Genomic DNA, 18,817 nt, shown 5'->3' with positions numbered 1-18,817 from the left:
TGCAACTTCAAGTGCCTTTGCATTTGCAGTGATCAGAACAGGGAATCATCCCCATTCCGAAGCAAAACCTGTAAGTTACATGTTGTCCATGACAGGATCCACATCTTAAATTTGATTGTTGAACTTTAGTTAACACTCCGGTTTAAGGATTAATTTATGGCACTCATTTCCAAGAGTAGGGTAATCAATGCTCTTTGGGGAGGCCGGTGATTGCTGAGAAAGGATCATGTTTCAAAAGGCATTTGAGGAATGATATTGCTTGGCTTAAGGTAGGATAATCTAATGGAAATGTAAAATCTTATTTTTGGTATTTCCTAGATAATGTCCTGGGAGATACTAATTTATGTAGAGTGTGTTGTAGGACCCTTGACATGGCAGAGGCATTGCTAAATGTAAGTTCATCAAGAGAAGTCTCATGTTTATAGCCGCACTATGTGTTGCTAGCTCTGCCAGAATATGAGAGTCCGAATAACTTCTGTATTCATGGATCCAAACCTCCTCATCCCCAAGCATGATGAATGGGTCACCTTCGGCTAAAGGAGCAGATATTCTTACGTTCTCATGAAATATTCACTTTCCTTTTAGCTAATTTTGCTTGCCTTTCGCTGCTGCTGCTACTCATGCTTATAAAATGCTAACAAAAATGTCAGATGCTTTACAAAAGGCTAGGGAAGATGTACAAGGTAGCATCCTGTTTCCAGTCACTTAGAAATAAGTCTCAAGGATATCAACATAAAGTACTTCCAGATAAGTGAGTTTAGGATTATAGGGAGAACAAATGTGAACAGAAAAGGTAAATGTTCGAAAGGGGGAGTAGCAAAGTTTAGTATATGCTTGCTTTCTCCTCACAGAACTTCTATTTCTTTAACATCAGCATGACAGGCAGAAATGTAACAGGTGCAAGTTATTCCATCATGGAGACATGAGGGGGAAGACTGTATTTGTTACTTTTCTGCCTGTCAAAAGCCATCAAACCTTTGCCCTAAAGTAAGGTGGCAACTTTAAATGGGAGAAAGTTAACCGGACATTACCTAGGTAACTTTCATTTAGGTTCAGTCTCAAGCAAATGAGCATAGAAAGAAAGTGAGGATGGTAAATAAGAGAGTACATGTGGCCTGGTAAAGTGTGTATAATTGATGCTTAATGGAAGAGGCTGGATAAGACATGCCGATAAAAGGAGGAAAAGTAGCAGCATGAGAGGAAAGCAGGTACTGGGGCCCTTCAATGGATGGGGTGATTGGGATGGAGAGTGCAGGGACACAGGCACAGGCAGCTAGCTGTGGATCTGTGAGGTGCAGAAGGAGGTGAGATGAAACACTAATGGCATTCCGTTTAGAGTTGGGAAGCAAATTACAGGCGTGTTAATGCTCCATGAACATCTGAGACCCTGTGAATTGTTGGAAGGAAAGAAGTTGTAGTAATGGGAAATAAAATTCAAAACTTGTGTGCATTGTGTGTGTGCGCGTGTGTGCGTGTGGGCATGTGTGTGTTTAAAGACATTAAATGTACATGTGCCTTTCATAAATGAGATTTGTTTATCTTGAGCACCAAATACTTTGCAAGAGGCAGTCCTCATTTGAGTACTGAGTCCCAGCTACACAGAATCCCCATATTCAGAGAAGGTACTAAACTAAGTACTGGCCAGCCCTTGGTCATATTCTAAGGCAGAACTAGGATTCTCTTGGAATACCACCTCCCTAATGCCTAACAGCCAACATGAGCTGATTGAGTTAGTCTTGGTATTGGTGCTGGAGTTTCCAAGGCTGTTGATTTTGAGGGACTTTGGTACCCACAGCAAGGCCTTGCTCTCTGGAGCAACTCAGAATTTCATGGCTGCTATAGCCACCATAGGTATACCTCAGCTGACACAATAACCAAGGCATATAGCAGGTCACATCATACATTTGGTTTTGATCCCATGATATTGAAGGATCAAGCTTGCAGTTTCACTGGAGTCTTGGATACCTCATTGACACTGGATGGTCAGGAGATGGAAATGTCATGGACCAGTCAGGATAATAATGATACGGGAATGGGAGCATTCTTTCTAACTCCATTGTTATGGACAGACCACTTTCTAATTGGGTTTAGGCTTGAGGGGACACAGAACCCCTGCATGGTGTGGTATCAATTCAAACAAATCATTTCTGGAGAAAGATAGATCCATATGGTTTCTTCATAGCACTGTGAGATTTTCTGTCTAGCATGATTGGCAAGCTTGGCACAAATTTAGTAGGTCTTGCAAGCAGTAAACGCAATTGCTCCCACATCTTCAGAGTCATCACATGCCCTGGTTCTCAGGAGCTATGAAACAGTTGGGATGATAGCTAGAGTGAGGGGGAGGAATTTCTGCACAAATACTCTATTGTATTGTTTATTGAATGTTCTAGTTTTGTATTGACTTATTCTATGTAATCTGCCTTGAGACCCAGTGAGAAAGGAGGACTATAAATAAATACATTATCTGACCAAACAGAAGTAAGAACCCATTTCTGGGCCTGCTGCGTGGCAGTGATGGTAGCAAAGAAATCTTACTTCCCCATTACCATTGTGATTTCACTGTACCAACTAGTCATGCTGTTCCTAGAGATGTAACATTTCTAGACATTTTGAAGCCTGGGGGCGGGATTTAAATGTATGTAATACTTATAAAACCTAAACTTATTTTACAAAATAAAATACATAATTTATAACTCAGGATTAATTCTTTTACTGTTTAATTTATGAAAATTAAAAGTATAAATACCTTAGTTTTCTATAGGAAAAATGACCCCCTAGAGAGAGACAGAAAGGAGGAGAGAGATTCATGCAAACTGCTACACCTTACAGTTTTAGATGGGTAACCCTGTTGGTCTGCAGTAGAACAGCAGGATTTGAGTCCAGTAGCACCTCGAAGACCAATAAGATTTTCAGAGTGCAAGTTTTTGAGAGTCAGAGTCAAACTCTTGTCTGAAGAAGGGAACTCTGAACCTTGAAGGCTTACACCCTGAAAATCTTGTTGGTCTGTAAGGTGCCACTGGACTAAAATCCTGCTTTGCTACACCTTATTCTACTTTAGCACATGTATCTTCATTTTTGCCATTTGAGAGGAAAAAACTGATAATCAAAAACAGTACTAAAGTAAAGAAAAATGTGTTATTTGTTCAGAAGCAGTCTACTAGCATATTTAGATAATGAGTTAAAATTTAAAACATTGAATGCTTCTGTGGTGCGTTGTCACTATATACATTATACAGCATATTATGTGTTTGTGTAGTGCTGTCAAGTCGTACGTGACTTATGGCAACCTTTGCTGGGGTTTCCAAGGAAAGAGACTAACAGAGGTGGTCTGCCATTGCCTGTCTCCTCTGCATAATGACCCTGGTCTTCCTTCCAATTACTAACTAAGGCCAACCCTGTTTAATTTCTGAGATCTGATGAGATTGAACCAGCCTAGTCCATCCAGATCAGGGCCTCTATAGCATATTAACCGTGGACAAAATTAGTCACATTTAAACAATAACGATATGCTTCAAAATATGTTGCATATGTCAACAGGATATGGAGAGTTGCAGAGTCGCCTTACCATCCTGGAGGGAAGGAGCACTCACCTTTTCATTGCTCTTGCACTCCTGAGGCAACACGAAGACGTTACTTCTGGGAAGTAACGTCATCATGCAGGCCTGTTGCAAAGCACGAGAACACTTTTGAGGCAGCATGATGACGGCACTCCCAGGAGTGATGTCATTGCACTGCCTCAGGAGTAAGCTCAGGAGGTCTGTTTCCCCACCTTTCCCCCCTGCCAGTCAGGTGGGTGGTGGTGAGGGGGGGGGTGGAAGTAGGGTTCTCAGGTGCCTGCCGGCAGCAAGCAAACTCCTGGGGATTGCCCCCTCACCTGCTGACATGCCAATGATCGGAGGGAGTTGGCAAGCCCTGCAGAGGTCACCTGCCTCCAGCAGGCACCCCAGGAACACACACAGTGCACGTGCTCCTGGGGAGTGGATGCAGTGACATCACTTCTGGAAGTGATGTCATTGTGCCGGCTGCAGGAGCATTCCCATGATTTGTTTTAGGCCGATTTGGGCCCCAAATGGATCAAATCGGCCCCACGTGGAGCACAGGAGCCCTCCTGCAGCCAGCATGATGATGTCACTTCTGGAAGTGACATCATTGCTCAAGTGTCAGGGTGCACACATGAAGAATAACCATGCTAGCAACATGAGGTAAGTGTCAAGTCCCTCCCCCTCCCGCCAGGAGGGTACATGTACCTGGCAACCCTAAGAGGGAGCGGGGGAAACCCCGCCCCACTGGGGGATGTGGGATCCCAAAATACACACCATAATGACCATTATTTAATACTGTAGATTGTTTTAAATGAAAATATTCAAGCTGCATATTCTGAGTGAGTAAAATCTTATATTGCCCTGACATGGATAGCCTGTGTAAGCCTGATCTCGTCAAATCTCAAGCTAAGCAGGGTCAGCCTTGATTAGTAATTGGATGCGAGACCTCCAAATAAGACCAAGGTTGCAGAGGCAGACAATGGCAAACCACCTCTGTTAGTCTCTTGCCATGAAAACCCCTCCAGAGGTTGCCATAAGTCAGCTATGACTTGACAGCACTCTCCACCACCAAAACCTTGTATTAAAAAACATTTCATTCATTCCAAAAGTGTAAATATTCCATAGGAGTTTTTTCAGTGTTCCTCCAAATTTCCAGGTTTTACCTTGGAAAAACTGAAAATAAGTCCCTAGGAAACATCATGTTTTCCCCCTGAAGATTTCTGTCCTCTCAACAGGTCTTCTCATCTCTTCTTGTTCCGCTTTGTAAAAGGCTTGCTGCATGTAGGCCCTCTGGATAAAATAGCTGATCTTTCAGAAACTCGCTGCGATCAATTTGCAAAACACTTTGCAGAATAAAATCAAATTATCCAATAATAATGTAAGTATTGTTAACTACAAAAGTTCTGAATGTTTCTGAGTCAGGGTTCAATGGATACTTTTCAGTTGATAATGAGTCTCAGTGAAAAAGGTGGACTACAAATAACATAAATAGATAACCTGAGGCTACAGACAGAATACTTAAGACTGGATCCATCAGATCCATCAGTCTTGTACTGAATCTGCCATTTTTGTGTAGGATTTTGGAGAAGGTGGTGGCCACTGATCTCTCCAGGTATTTCTGGACAAAATTGATTACCTTGATCGCTTTCGGGTTAGCTTTCATCCAGGTTGTGCCACAAAAGTGCTTTTATCATCTTAATGGATATACTGATTTGTGAGGCATGTCTTTGCTGGTTCTTCTGGAATCCTCAGTGGTTTCTCGCTGGACGACTTCTTAATGGAGATGAGCCAGGTTCATATTAGACTGATTTCAGTCTTTTCTGGAGGATAGGTTTAGAAGATAGTGTTCAAAATCTTCTGCTTAGCTTCTTAGCCACTGTTTTTCAGCTTCTTGCAAGGATCCATCTTGCCTCCCAGGCTATTTAATATTTATATGAAATTTCTGGAAGAGATTGTCTAGGAAGCTAGAGTTAGTTTTAGTGAGTATGCAGATGACATCTGACTCCTTCAAGATAATAATAACATTCAATAACATGTGATTTATATACTGCCCTTCAGAACAACTTAACGGTCACTCAGAGCAGTTTACAAAGTGTGTTATTTTCGTGACAATCACCTGTGAGGTGGGTGGGGCTGAGAGAGCTTCTAGAAGCTGTGACTGACCCAAGGTCAGCTGGCTTCAAGTGGAGGAGGAATCAATCCTGGTTCTCGAGATTAAAGTCCTACCGCTCTTAACCGCTGCATTAAACTGGCTCCTATGGAAGTGTGGGAAAACTTAATATGTTTGGAGGCTATGAGGGACTGAATGAAGTAAACAAACTGAAATTGCATCAGACAAAATGGGAGATGGTGTACATCAAGGGTAAAGCTTATAGGTGTTCAACCTGCACTGGATTTGGTTATACTCCCCTGAAGGAGTAAGCTTGCAGTGTGATCTTCAGTGCCTCATTTATCCTGGATTTTCAGAATATGGTACGCAGAATTTCATCTTAAATTAGTGTGCCAGCAGTGGTCTTTTCTGGACAAGGTTAACATGGCCACCATCACACTTGCTTTGGTAACATCCAGGTTCGAACAACAACAACAAAAGCTGCACTCATATAACCGTTCTTCTCGACAGATTAGTGCCCCACTCAGAGCGATGAACAGTCAGTGTTATTATTATCCCAATATAGCTGGGGAGCTGGGGCTGAGAGTAACGGCTTTCCCAAGGCCTCCTACTGAGTTCATGGCAATAGTGGGATTATAATAATGGTAATATAACATTTGATTTATAAACTGCCCTTCAGGAAGACTTAATACCCACTCAGAGTGGTTTGCAAAGTATGTTATTATTATCCCCACAAAAATCTCCTGGGGGGGGGCGTGCTGAGAGGACTCTGAGGAGCTGTGACCCAGCTGGCTTCAAGTAGAGGAGTGGGGAATCAAACGTGGTTCTCCAGATTAGAGTCCCATGCTCTTAACCACTACACCAAACTGATTAGAAACAGGTGAATACTGATTCACAACCCAGCCACTTAACCACTATTGTACAGCAGACTACTACCATAGCATGCTTTATGTGGGCTTGTCTTTGAAGATGGTTTGGAAGCTTCAGCTGGTTCAGAATGTTGCAGCCAAGATGTTAACAGGAACTGGTCACAGCACATCACTCCCATGATGTGCTAATTACATGTGCTGTCAGTATCAATACAAAGTGCTGGTGATAACCTTTAGAGCTGTAGATGGCCCAAGTCCTCTGCCTGTATGTACCAGCTTGTGCTCCAGGGTCAGCAGGAAAGCTTTACCCAAGAATCCCTGGTCAGGGAAATCTGACTGCTAGGAACCTGTATATAACTTCCTTGGAAGCTGCCCCTGCCCTATGGAACTTGCTCCCCTATGCACTGTCAGGGCTCCTTCTTTGTGATGCAGAGTTAGAATGTCAGTCTAGAATCTCAGAGACCCAGGTTTGAATCCCCTCAGTGCCATAGAAAGTTGCTGGCTAACCTTGGGCCAGTCATGTATTCTCAGCCTAACATACCTTACAGGGTTGATGTGAGGATAAAATCAAGGGGGAGATAATATTCTGTAAAGGTCTTCTGGTGCACGTTGAAGGCTTTTTTTTAATTATGAAGGCTTGAGCTAATTTTTCTCTGGCATTTTAAAATATCTGTATTGAGTTCTGATTGTCATTTGTTTTATATTGATATTGTGTGGCTTTTGGCCACTTTTAATATTTATCTTACATAGAGAAGTGAGATATAAATATTTTCATGAAAGAAGCAAGCAAGCAATTTTATAAGCATTCTGGATTTGATTCCTGCAGTTCTGTAGACACATACAATGGGGTAAGCCCCACTGAATTTGGACTTACTTCTGAATATACATATAAAGAATTATACCGTACTTCTGCTGCAACCAGTACATATGCACTACCTCCTCTAGGGGTTCATCATAGTATTCTTTATGGCAGCAGCACAATTACTGTTGCAGATATGTCTGCATGGAGAGGCTCCATATGGCTGCTCGTTGATCAATTTCAGCACAGGGAAACTGTCTACACTACTTCCACCTCTTTGGGGTGAGGGTGGGGAGCTTCCAGGTGAGCATGGGACTGTCAACGCAATAGTTCTTTCTTATCCATAGAGAGCTCCTTACATCAACAGCTGTGTAAAGGCATCTCCACAAAGATCTTGCCTGCAGAAGCATCTGTCAGCAGCAATCATATTGCTGCTATAACACAAAATGATACCATTGAGTTTCAAAGCTGTAGGTTATGTGCAAACTGTATAATGGTAGACCAATGGTCCTTTCAAAATAGGAAAAGCCGCCTATATAATAGGTCCAATTGGAAATAACAAAGTATCAGGAGGAAGAATGTGCTTAGCCTCATCAGTCTCCTACTCTTCGTAGTCCCCTATCCTCATTCCCCACTCAGAGGTAAAAGATACAGTTCCCTGCATCTTTTCCTCCCATGGGAAAAAAAAATCTAATTGGGGGTGATAAAATGGTTCAAGGGAAGTATTTCCCTCCCTTCTGGAGCTCTGTTTAAACTTTTAGGCTTTGTGTCTGCTCTTCCTTTGAAAAAATAATGGGAACATTTACATTTAACAGAATGTATTATGTGGCTTGGCTTTTAAAACATACTTATTTAATTTTTGTATTTAAAATACATATATACCCAACAATACCATGAGCATCTCAGGACATACAGGTAAAATCAATCAGGTCTGGCTTCTCCAGCAATCATACCATGATGGAAAGAGATTTGCAGTTTCTAAAATTCTACACAACTTTCAAACTTGTTCGGTCCTGCATTGAATCTGGAAAAGCATGCAGTGTAATAAAACTCGTGTGTGTATACAATAGAGTTTATGAACATGTAGTTTCTATCTCCTTACAATACGAAATCAAACTACTGGCTCTTGCTTCAGATACGTATTACAATAAAAATGGCAACATGCAAATAGGGATTTAGAAAATCAGTGTATAACAGCACTAGAAAATTCCATGTGCTGAATTCCTTAATTACTTACATTATTGATATACCTCTATACTACATGAATGCTAAATGTTGCCATTATAAGTTTGATGCTGGTGCCTAGGAATTTGAAATGGTTGTTCAGATTAGGGCCAGCAACTACCTACCTAAAAATCTGATGCTGATATGTCAGAATTGGAAATTTCTTCTTAGCCCTGATTTACAGCGCTGCATCAGCACTGATGTTTCTAGTTAGTGATGGATTTGCTGTAATAGTCTAAAGAAATGAGAGTGTTGTATTATTTGTAGAGGACAGTCTTCCATTCCAAGTCCAATTGAAGTTGTTGGCAATAATTGTTAAATCCCTGAACAGGCTGGGGCCTCTCCACCTGAGCCTGCATCTCAGCACACCACCTGTCAAACAGCAGTTTAGTGTAGCTGAGATCCATTGCTGTTTGCTTCGAGGGTGAAATACCTCAATAGGGATTTCTCTTGTGAGAACCCTTGCCTTGGGAATTCATTCCCCTAGGAAGTTGCTATAGCAGATTCCCACAGTCAACAAAGGGAAATGCCAAAGTACTTTGAAAAAATGAGGAAAGCATTGTGACATTTTTTCAGGACCTTCCAAAATAGAAAGATGTAATAGATTCAAGTAGGCTCTAAGGAAAGGAGTTAAGGGCTTGTCGAGATGAGTTGGCTCTCCTGACTGCTTAGTGCAATGGTGCTAAACCTGAAGCAGCAAAGAAAGAACCGAAGGGAAAGGGGGGGGGACCTATTAACATGAGAACATCTTGCAATGGCTGTTTTCTTTTACTGTGCAAGCAGCACAGTCCAAAAGAGTAGCATTTGCAAGATAGCCTCGTTTGAACTAGTGGGGATCAGAACGGGGATTGTCACAGCCCCTGTGCAACTTTAGGTGTTCGGTGCACGGATACTCCTCTGGTAGCAGCCTATGTTAAGGACGATTGTCTATTTGAGATTTCGATTCAGGGCCCCCAAAGCTTTGTATTCGATGTAGTCCATTAGGGCTGCAATCCTATGCATGTAAGCCTTTGAGCAAGCTTCATTGAATACTTTGGAAGCCTGCAGAGGTTTGATTAAATATGCAAGGGACTGGGCGCTAAACCTTCTCCAAATAGAGGCAGTCTGTTATCAAGCACAGGATGGATACAGGGGTAAATTTCCACAAATGGAAGGGATTTTTGTTGACTGTCCCCTCCAACTGCAGACCCCCAAGTTGCCCCTCAAACCATTCCTTAAGGTTCCGATAAAAGCAGCATTCCAGAGAACATTTTAAGATGCAGCATAAGAATATAAGAAGACCCGGCTGAATCAAACTAGTGGTCCACCTAGTCCAGCTTTCTGTTTCACCCAGCGGCCAACCAGTTGCCCTGGAGGGCAAACAGGACATAGAGACTAGGCTCCCACTCCTGTTGTCTCCCAGCACTGGTATTACGAGAGTTGCTGCTTCTGGCTATGCAGGTTCCCTTTATTAAACATGCCAGGTAGAATTGATGGACCATGGAGCTATCTAATCCCACTTTAAAGCTTTCTTCTCTTGTGGCTTTCACTACTTCTCCTTCTTAATTCACAAAGTAAAGGAGTATTTCCTTTTGTCTGTTCTGAACTTAGTGGGGGAGATGAGGTGAGGAAGTCCAGTTCAGTGGAAATTACTGTTGGCTCCAACCCATCATTAAGTAGTTCAATATCCTTATTTCATTTTGGCAGCACATGATGGAGAAAAGTACATTTTTTTGCTGTTCTGATCAAATGTAAATAATCAGATTTCAGCTACATGAGCAGGTGATTTTTTTATGGTGTTCAAATAAAATGCTGATACTAAGCAATCAGTACAAAATCACTAAGATCCATTCTTAAAGGCAATCATTATGCCCTACCTAAATACAGACAAGTGAAACTTTTATAAAAATATGCATAAAGTATCGTAACTTTTATATTTACTGAATATTATACATATCCCTTATATTTTTATTTGCATAATGCTGCATATTCTGCATTGGTTTTCTCACACTTAACAGCTTTTCTTGAAGGAACACTTGATCATCTTGTTGCATACTTTTAAGACCTCTGGAACTGGCATTCAGATGAGACACCAATGATTTAGTATCCATTATTTTGTACAACCAGAATCCTCTGAAAAAGGATCTCTCTACTACAAACTTAGTCCTTGTGACCCATCTTTCAGCCTGGTAGACATCATGTCAGCCATGATAAACTAGACTTTCCTAAGTAGTTGATGATAGTGTGGTATAGTGGACAGAGAGTGGACTGGGGTGAGCTGGCTCAAATTCCTACTCAGCCATGAAGTGACCTTGGCCCTTATCTCTCAGTTCAATCTATCCCACAAAATTATTGTGAAGATGAAATGAGAGAAGTGGGGGAGGGGGACTGTTTATGACACCCTGAATTCCTTGAAGGATGTATGGGATAAACATGTGTGCATGGTTTAAAAATTTGTAAATGGATTGATTCATTCTGGTCCTGCTCACAGACATTTATTTTGTCATATTTAACTATAGTTAGGCTTCCTGGCATTTGGGAGTGATGGAAGGATAAGGTAACAATACTATGCATGCTTACTGGGAATTAAAATTCATCCAGCAAAGATTCTGCTGGATTCGTGAGTCATGAAAGAACTTGACTGCCAATTTGGTTTGACATAACTTTCCCTTTTTCCCCTTCTGGATGGGCCCTTTCAAATTGTCCTAAATGTATTCCACACAATGCCCACTCTCTTGGCATATTGTAATTCATTGTATAAAAATCGTATCAAATGTGCATGTGGCCAAGGCAAACCAGCAATGAACAATGACAGTACCATCCAGCAACTTATGGCCATCTTATTTTTGCCTTGGTTTGTGGGCTGTTGAAAAGAACAAGGAAGTCCTTTTTGATTCTTTGTGCAATTTTCAGTGTCATTCTAGAAACACTGGAGGTGCTTTTTGCCTATATAGTTTGTGAATTGGATCAACAATTGAATCATCAGCAGTTCCATCTGTCAAGTATTACTAAGTCTGGGAAGACATCCAGGAATGGATTTCCCATGGTTTCTATAGTCAGTGACAGGCTTCTGACTTGCCATTGGAAATTCATTGGCTTTGAGTGCCTTTACTTGTGATGCAGGCAGTTTGGGGAGATGCTGGGATCATCATCAGGAAAATACTGTCCTTCAGACTGCTTCAATAGCTTGGGTACTTGTGCACCAAAGTGCACTGAGCACTGGAAGCCCCCAACTTTTCAGTAAGTTCAGCTGCACCACCAACTGCACCCTTTGCAATCTTGCTTATATGCTTGTTCAGTTGGGATTGCAGAGAAAATGTTTGTCGTCTTACTAAGGAGCCAGACACTGATTCTGAAACTCCTTGAATGGCCTCAATAATAATTTCATCTCTCTGATACATATACTGCATGCATTTTCTACAATGCATACAGTCCAAGACAAAGAACAAAGGTGTTAACTTCTCTGGAACTTCAAAACTAGAAGGAAATTTCTGCATGTGTGTGCTCTCTTGAAGATCAGAATAAGTGTTTCATACTGTAAAGCAAGATCTCACAATATGGAAACAATGACTGTTCTATTGCATGTCATTCCTTAAGGCTTACCTGGAAGATGCAATTATGGGAACCCTCAGAAAGCAGGAAGGCACACTGTTGGAGATGGTGAGGGGCCATGAGCTAGTAATAGGCTGGCAAGGAGGTCTATATTTCCAGGTGTTTACCATTGGCTTAGAGGGCAAATGTGGAATCTTGTTAGATTTTTGGTACAATGAATCAGGGATCTTCAGTACTACTTCTAAGTTGCTGAAAAGCTATTCTGCCACTTTTCTGATTTCTGACAGGCATTGCTGATACATGTTCAAACATCTTTGCAACCATAAGGACTAGTAACTGTTTTTAAAACCAAAAATAAATGAAGTAAATAAAAGAAATTTTCCTGAAGCCCAGTTCACAGCAGCCAATCCTACATTCTGAGCTTTTTTCTATATTTATGCAGAATTGAATCAGATAGTGTCCTAAAACTGAGAGTTGTTATTCAGTGTATGATGGCAATGGAAGGATCTCTCAAACTATACTGAATCTTTTGCTAAAGGAGGGAGACGGACAATCTTCCTCCTGTTTTGGTACAGAAACTAAAGCACTAAAGAGTTCCTGGTACATAAACTAACCTTTCTTTGTGGGGACATCAGAGAGGGAGGATGACATGTTGAAGCTGTAAAAAGAAAGGCAAAGTAATATAAACTAAACTTACCAGTTGATCTTTACCTACCATGTCCTATATCTCTTTGGGGAGGCACATGCATTCTAACCAATAATAATATCCAAGTTGATGTCTGGTTAAAAAATGGAGCTTCTGGGCCACTGTCTCAGCTTGTCTGCCCATTGCTATTTCTGCTACTGTTGGTGGCTATTTGCAGGAGGGGACAGGGGAGAGACAAAAAGGAAAGAATGTGAATTTGCCTAAAAGATTAAAGTGGTGTTGAAACAGAAAACTAAAGCAGCAAAATGTGTGAATGGAAGGGGAAAATTCCTAGTAGAGGAGGGCAAAAAAGTAGGAGTAAATGTTCTGGGGATCATGCTAGGCAAATAAGTTTGTAAGAGTGAATGATGGCATCTGAAGAGGGGAAAATCTTATACTTTATACAGCAAAGAAAAGGGGGCAAGGTATTTTATTTTGTTACATTGCCATTTAATTGGTGAGGCACACAGAAAAGTTTAAAGCTAGTCTCCAAAAATTCTTAAAACCATTGTGGCTTCTAGATGGCTGTCTCCATTAATGGTCATCCACATAAATGACAAATTTCCTTTAGATTTTCACGGTGAGTTGTATCCAGGTAGATGGCACAAAATACACGAGCTGGGTTTGGTCGACAGCCCCAGGATTGCATAATGGAGCAGAGAAGGGGGCGGATGCCGGGGAGAAAAATTGGTCTGGGAATACGATATAGATGCAATGAAAACACTACTCACCCTTTAAAAAAACGACTAGCTGCCACGCAAATCCTGAACCGGTGACACCCCCTTCACCATACACATTGAGCACATTTTCGCTTTTCATTCCGTAAAATCAAAGCCCCTGCTTGCAACTGAGACAAAATTCTGTACTACTGTGGACATTTCAATTCACGGCTTCTATGCCCCGGGGTGGGGGAGAGTACGTGTGTTACTTTGTTCGCATTGTGCTGCTGTTAGCCTTCCTACCTCACTCGTCTTACAGCCGTTTTTAGCAAAAGCCTGTTTTAGGCTTGCATGTCTCATCCTAGCGAGGTGTCGAAGAGTGAGATGCGGTTGCAATACCTGCCCGCCCTCCCTCCGAGGCCATGAGGTGTGGGAACTGCATGGAGTCCCCTACCTGGGTGTGGCTAAGGCTTAGGACGTGTTCCCTTCCTTTGCAAAGAAGAATGCATGAATTTCTACGGCAGACCAGGCACCAGAGGCTTTTGATGCCTTCCAATCCATTCAGAGGAACGCGCAGTGGTGAGGATGATTCTAAGGAGCTACGGATGGGGGGGGGGGGGTGAAAGGAAAAGGGTGCGTGTCGCTTTAAGGAGTGCCTTTGGGTGGCTGCATCTTTAAAAGGAAGAGGCGGTGGAAAAGAAACTACCTTGAGGTACGGGGTTGGCCTATGCTAATTGAGGGGGCGGTGCCGGGATGAATGGAGGGAGGTAAGGGCGGTGCGGCTTACAGGGGAGGAAGGGCCCGTGTATTCGGGTCTGTCCCTTTAAGGAACCAGTTGATACCATTAGGGAGAAAGGGGAGGGGGAGAAGTCTTCGTTCATCCCCTCCCCCTTGGAATAGTACCATTCCCGCTGTTGGAAATGGAGGCGGTCCTATCGCTTGAGGAGCCACAGTCCGAGAGCGAGTAAGTCGGGGATGAACCATTGCTTGGGTGGGGCGGGGGCGCGCACGAGAGGCGGTTTTGTGCGTTGAGGGGGGAGGTGGCGAGGCGATGGGCGGTACCATGTGGGAGAGGAGGGAGGCTGGCTGGCGGACAATGGAGCCTGTGTGTGTTTGCGGGAAGGGAACGAGTTCGCTCTCGCCGGGGGGAGACGCTGCGCTACCCACTCCCTCCCGGGGCTGAAAGGTGCTCCCCCCGGCCGGGCCAGGGCCCCTGTGTGGAGAGCGGTGAGTGCGCTGGGGGCTCCGCGTGGCGCCAGCACCCGTGGAAGCTGCGGGTCACGGGGGGAGGGGGCGAGGCAGGGCTCGCGCATAAGGGGCGGCTTTGGGCGCCCGCCCGCCTGCTTGTTTCGGGGAAAGTTTCAGAGTTTGGGGGCTGGCCCCAGCCTGGTGCGGGCGGGCGCGGAGAGCGCGTGGGGGTCGGAGGGAGTCCCCGTGAGGCGGGAGGGGTCGGGGCTGGGGAGGGGGCGTGTTTGAAGCATGAGGGGGAGAACAAACGGGCGGGGAGCCTGGGAAGGAGAGGGGCGCCCTGTCTGTCCCTCGAGTGGGGCGGGGGGAGGGAGAGAAAGGGAGAGGAGCGTCTTAAGGAAAGAGGCGAGGCACACCTGGGGCCGCGCTTGGGAATGGGGGGGGGGGTGTTTCTCCATTTCCTCTCCTGTTCTCCTTTTATTTACTAACTTGAGGCCGGGGGGGGGGAATCTGTATCTTGGGCGGCTTCTGTAACGTCAGAGGATCCCACAGTTGCCTTTAGAGGTGAGACGCTTTTAATTCTTCAGGTTGTATTGGGGGTAGGGAAGGATACATTGCAGTGGTGTCTGTCTGTGAGGGGCTTAGTATGGACCGGGAGGTGAGAAGTAGAAGGCTGAGTGACTATGGGCTCTCAGCTCTTTTGGCATGGTATTCAGGAAGTGGATTTATGGTTTGTAGAGCTGGAGCACTAAGCTGGAATGGCTAGGACATGATGCTCCCCCCCCCCTCCTGTGCTGTTGATGGTGGAAGACTGACTCCATATGCAACTGGTACTTGTCCTGGTAGTATAAAAGGGAACACTATATCTTTAAAAAGTTACAGTTTCTTGTTTGGTCTTGTAGATACTGGACTTTAGTATCTACTTAGGTGATAATGTGTATTTGAAATGCTGTCCTCCTTGAAGGTTCACATTTCACTTCAATTTTGAACTCTTGAGATTTATAGTACTTACAGAAAAGAGATCTTACAAATGCATGAGTCTTGTGTTCAAGAACAATTATGTAAGAGTAGGCAGCCATTATTTGGCAAAGTTTATAAATTTCATAACTGCATTAGGACAGTTCAGGCATGAAGTGGGGCCTTATGTTGCATTTCTTGGGTCTGGCGCAGTGGCACTTTCTCTGCAGCTTACAAACAACGAAATAAGCCACATTTATTTCCATCCCAGGCATGAGACCTGTACTTCAGGGAGATTCGCAGCTTACCCATTCCTCTAGTTATGCCTGTTTCATGGTGGGAACCATGTGCCAACCACAAGCCCCACTCCTCTTTGCTTAAACGTGCAGCAAAAGCCAGGTTGGGCAGTGATGCTCGGAAGAAATATAGGTGATATGTCAAAGAGTCACATGTGGTTCTAGAGTGACTGAGTATCAGTGGTCTGGTTGGTGTTTCAAATGACAGTAATGGTAAGGTGAAGTAGCTTGGAAGGGTGGTCTGTTTGCTTGAAAAGCGAAATATTTTCATCTTGGAGATTGTGCCCTGAGTCCAGCTTGGTGGGCTTTTGGGGGTGGGGAGTTAAGTTTTTCTCCAAATAATGTCTTTCTATTACATCATTGGAAATTGACTAGAATGTAATGTGTTACACTGAGTTAAAAGCTGCAAATCTGTCTTTCTATTTTAGGTGACACTGAATTCTTGAATTACTTTAAGATGTTGTAAAATGGTGGCAAGCTAGAAAACACTTGTATAAAAATAAACTGAGAAAAGCACAATGGAGTATAGCAGTGTGGGCACATAGTCTTCCCAAAATACAGCTTACCTCTATTTGGCCTTATTTTTAATTTATATAGATAGCACTGAAAATGTGCAGAGTTGTTCATAATCACTGAAACAATTCTGGGAGATGTGTTTTCTCTGAGGGGAATTGAGGGCACTTTCATAAGTGATATCCTTTTGTGCCTCACTTTTGAATACTGCTCTCTGTTTTATTTTCTAAAACAAAACAGTAGGACAATCATTTTTAACTAGCATATATGTTGCTTTTATGCATCACTGTGGTTAATGTGGCTCTCATTCAATTTGCAGATGTGTGAAATTTAGTCAGGATAATGTGGTGAATCAGAGATATGCTCATAGTCCTTGGATGAATTTGACAAACTTGGAATTATAACTCCAGCTTCACATGGTAGTATTTTGTGTAAAGGTCTTTTCTAAACTTTGCTTAGGGCCTAACAACTTGTTCAGCATGTCCTGGGGGAGGAGGGGGTGAAGAGACTGGTGAAAAAAACCTGAACAACTGGCATGTTTCATTTGTCCATCATTTAGGTGCCAAGATACAAATAGTGGAATAAAAATGGAACATACCTGTATCATTCTGTGGTAATGAGCTGCAGTAAATCCAGACGGTTTTACTTGTTTCTGTCACACTTTTCAAACAAGTAACAATGAGGATGTAATGCTGTTAAAGAATGAAATTTTTGATTTTTAGTTTTAACTTGTGATTATAAGTGTTATGAGATAACATCTGAGTGCAATAAAAAGGATTCTGGGTAACAGACACTGATCATGTGAATAGCCCAGCTTGTATAGTAAATGCTGTTTTTTCACCTCAGCACTAGTTGGCTCAAGGTTGACTCAGCCTTCCATCCTTCCGAGGTCGGTAAATTGAGTACTCAGTTTCCTGGGGGTAAAATGTAGATGAATGGGAAAGGCAATGGCAAAGCACCCCATAAAAAGTCTGCCAAGAAAATGTCATCATGTCCCCCCATGGGTCAGTAATGACTCGGTGCTTGCACAGGGGACTACCTTTACCTTTCCTAGTTAACTTACGGGGCAGGGGAAAGAATGGGGTTAACCTCTGCCAGAGACCTACAGCCTGCCATTACTTCCTAATTGTCCTCCCTTATAGGACCAATCCTGCAATCTGGAAGAGCATTTACTCCTAACTAGTTTGTGAGTGCCTGTATTTACTTGGTAATTATTAGTAGCTGAACATTCAGAGGAGCAAAGATAAGGATCAGAATTTCTGGCTGAATATATAGGGAAGTTAACCCAGTCTCATCAGAGCTTGGGAGCTAACAGAGTTGGTTATGCTCAGTACATAGATGGAAGACCAAGGAGTGCAGGCTGCTAAGTGGAGGGGGGCTGTGGCAAACTGCTTCTGCTCATCATTTACCTGGAATATCCCATGAATGGAGTTGCCATGAATCGTTTGTAATTTGATGACACTTTCTTTTGTATATTTGAGGGGACTGATGATTGAGTGTCTAGTTTTTCTTTCATTTGCTCAAAGGGTTCTAAGGGATAGCAGGGTTGAAAATTGGCTTCAAGGTAAGACCTATGTTCGCTTTCCAGAGAGAATGAGCTGTGTGGGGAAAAATCATGGTTGATTAATTTCAACTTGCTGTCCCTCGGCAGGGGCTCAATACAGTGTCAGCATAGTAATGGGCAGGGAGGTGGTGTTCATCAGGTGAATTAACTTGTTCATCAGGTGAATTACAAAAAACTGAGTTATATACATATTGTTGGGCTCTATGGACAGGTTAGATCTTTTGTTGGCGTACTGTTCACTCTGCTGCTTAACAGGCTCTCTGAATTAACTTGTGGAAATAGTCACAAGCCTAGTGTTGGAAACCCAAAGGCTATTACTTTTAACGGCGTTCAAAATCTCACTGCACTTGCTAAGGAGGATCTGAAATGGAACTCTATAGTCAACATGACAACCATGGGTGTGGTGGGGCTCTCTAAATGTACCCAATTTATGTATTTACCTTCTGGATTAGAATATTCCCAACACAAACTCTTCAGCAGCTCCCTTTTCATGAACCATTTATTTTTTTATTTAAAAATTAATATGCTGTGTCTTCAGCAACCTACTTATGATGCAAAATAGTAAAATAATGAAAACACATAAATATACCAATATTAACATAAGTCATAAAATAGTGCTCTGGCTAGGGCAAAAAATGGTAGAATCTGTTTAAAAGTTGGGGTAGAGAAATGTTTTGAGCTGGCACCTAAAGAAGTGGCAGGTGAATCTCAAGTAAGAGAGCATATCAAATGTGAAGTGCCACTATTGTAAAAGCCCTGTCTGTGATTGTCACCTGCCTTGCTTTGGCAGGTTGGATTGCAGAATGCAGGGCTTGAAAAAAGGATCTTAACTTGTGAGTAGAGATGGGCATGAACCAAAATTAAGCACGAACCAGGCTGG

At 42.9% G+C, this 18,817-nt stretch overlaps 1 protein-coding gene across 3 annotated transcripts in view; it reads left to right on the top strand.

Annotated features, from left to right (window-relative positions):
• Window positions 1-18,817, top strand: part of BCL9 (BCL9 transcription coactivator) — a 107,085-nt gene that overhangs the window by 59,439 nt on the left and 28,829 nt on the right. For 2 of the 3 annotated variants that reach the window (XM_054974984.1, XM_054974987.1), the window contains exon 1: window positions 14,512-14,646. The exons of the other annotated variant lie outside the window; for it this stretch is intronic. The gene's annotated coding sequence lies outside the window, so the exon portion shown is untranslated. Of the gene's footprint in view, window positions 1-14,511; window positions 14,647-18,817 lie in introns of those variants that run through there. 3 annotated transcript variants of the gene reach the window in all.

This window comes from Eublepharis macularius, chromosome 3 (genome assembly GCF_028583425.1).
Source record: "Eublepharis macularius isolate TG4126 chromosome 3, MPM_Emac_v1.0, whole genome shotgun sequence".
NCBI classification, from domain to species: Eukaryota; Metazoa; Chordata; class Lepidosauria; order Squamata; family Eublepharidae; genus Eublepharis; species Eublepharis macularius.
The sequence above is the reverse complement of the archived record's forward strand: the minus strand, read 5'-3'. Positions and strand labels throughout refer to the sequence as shown.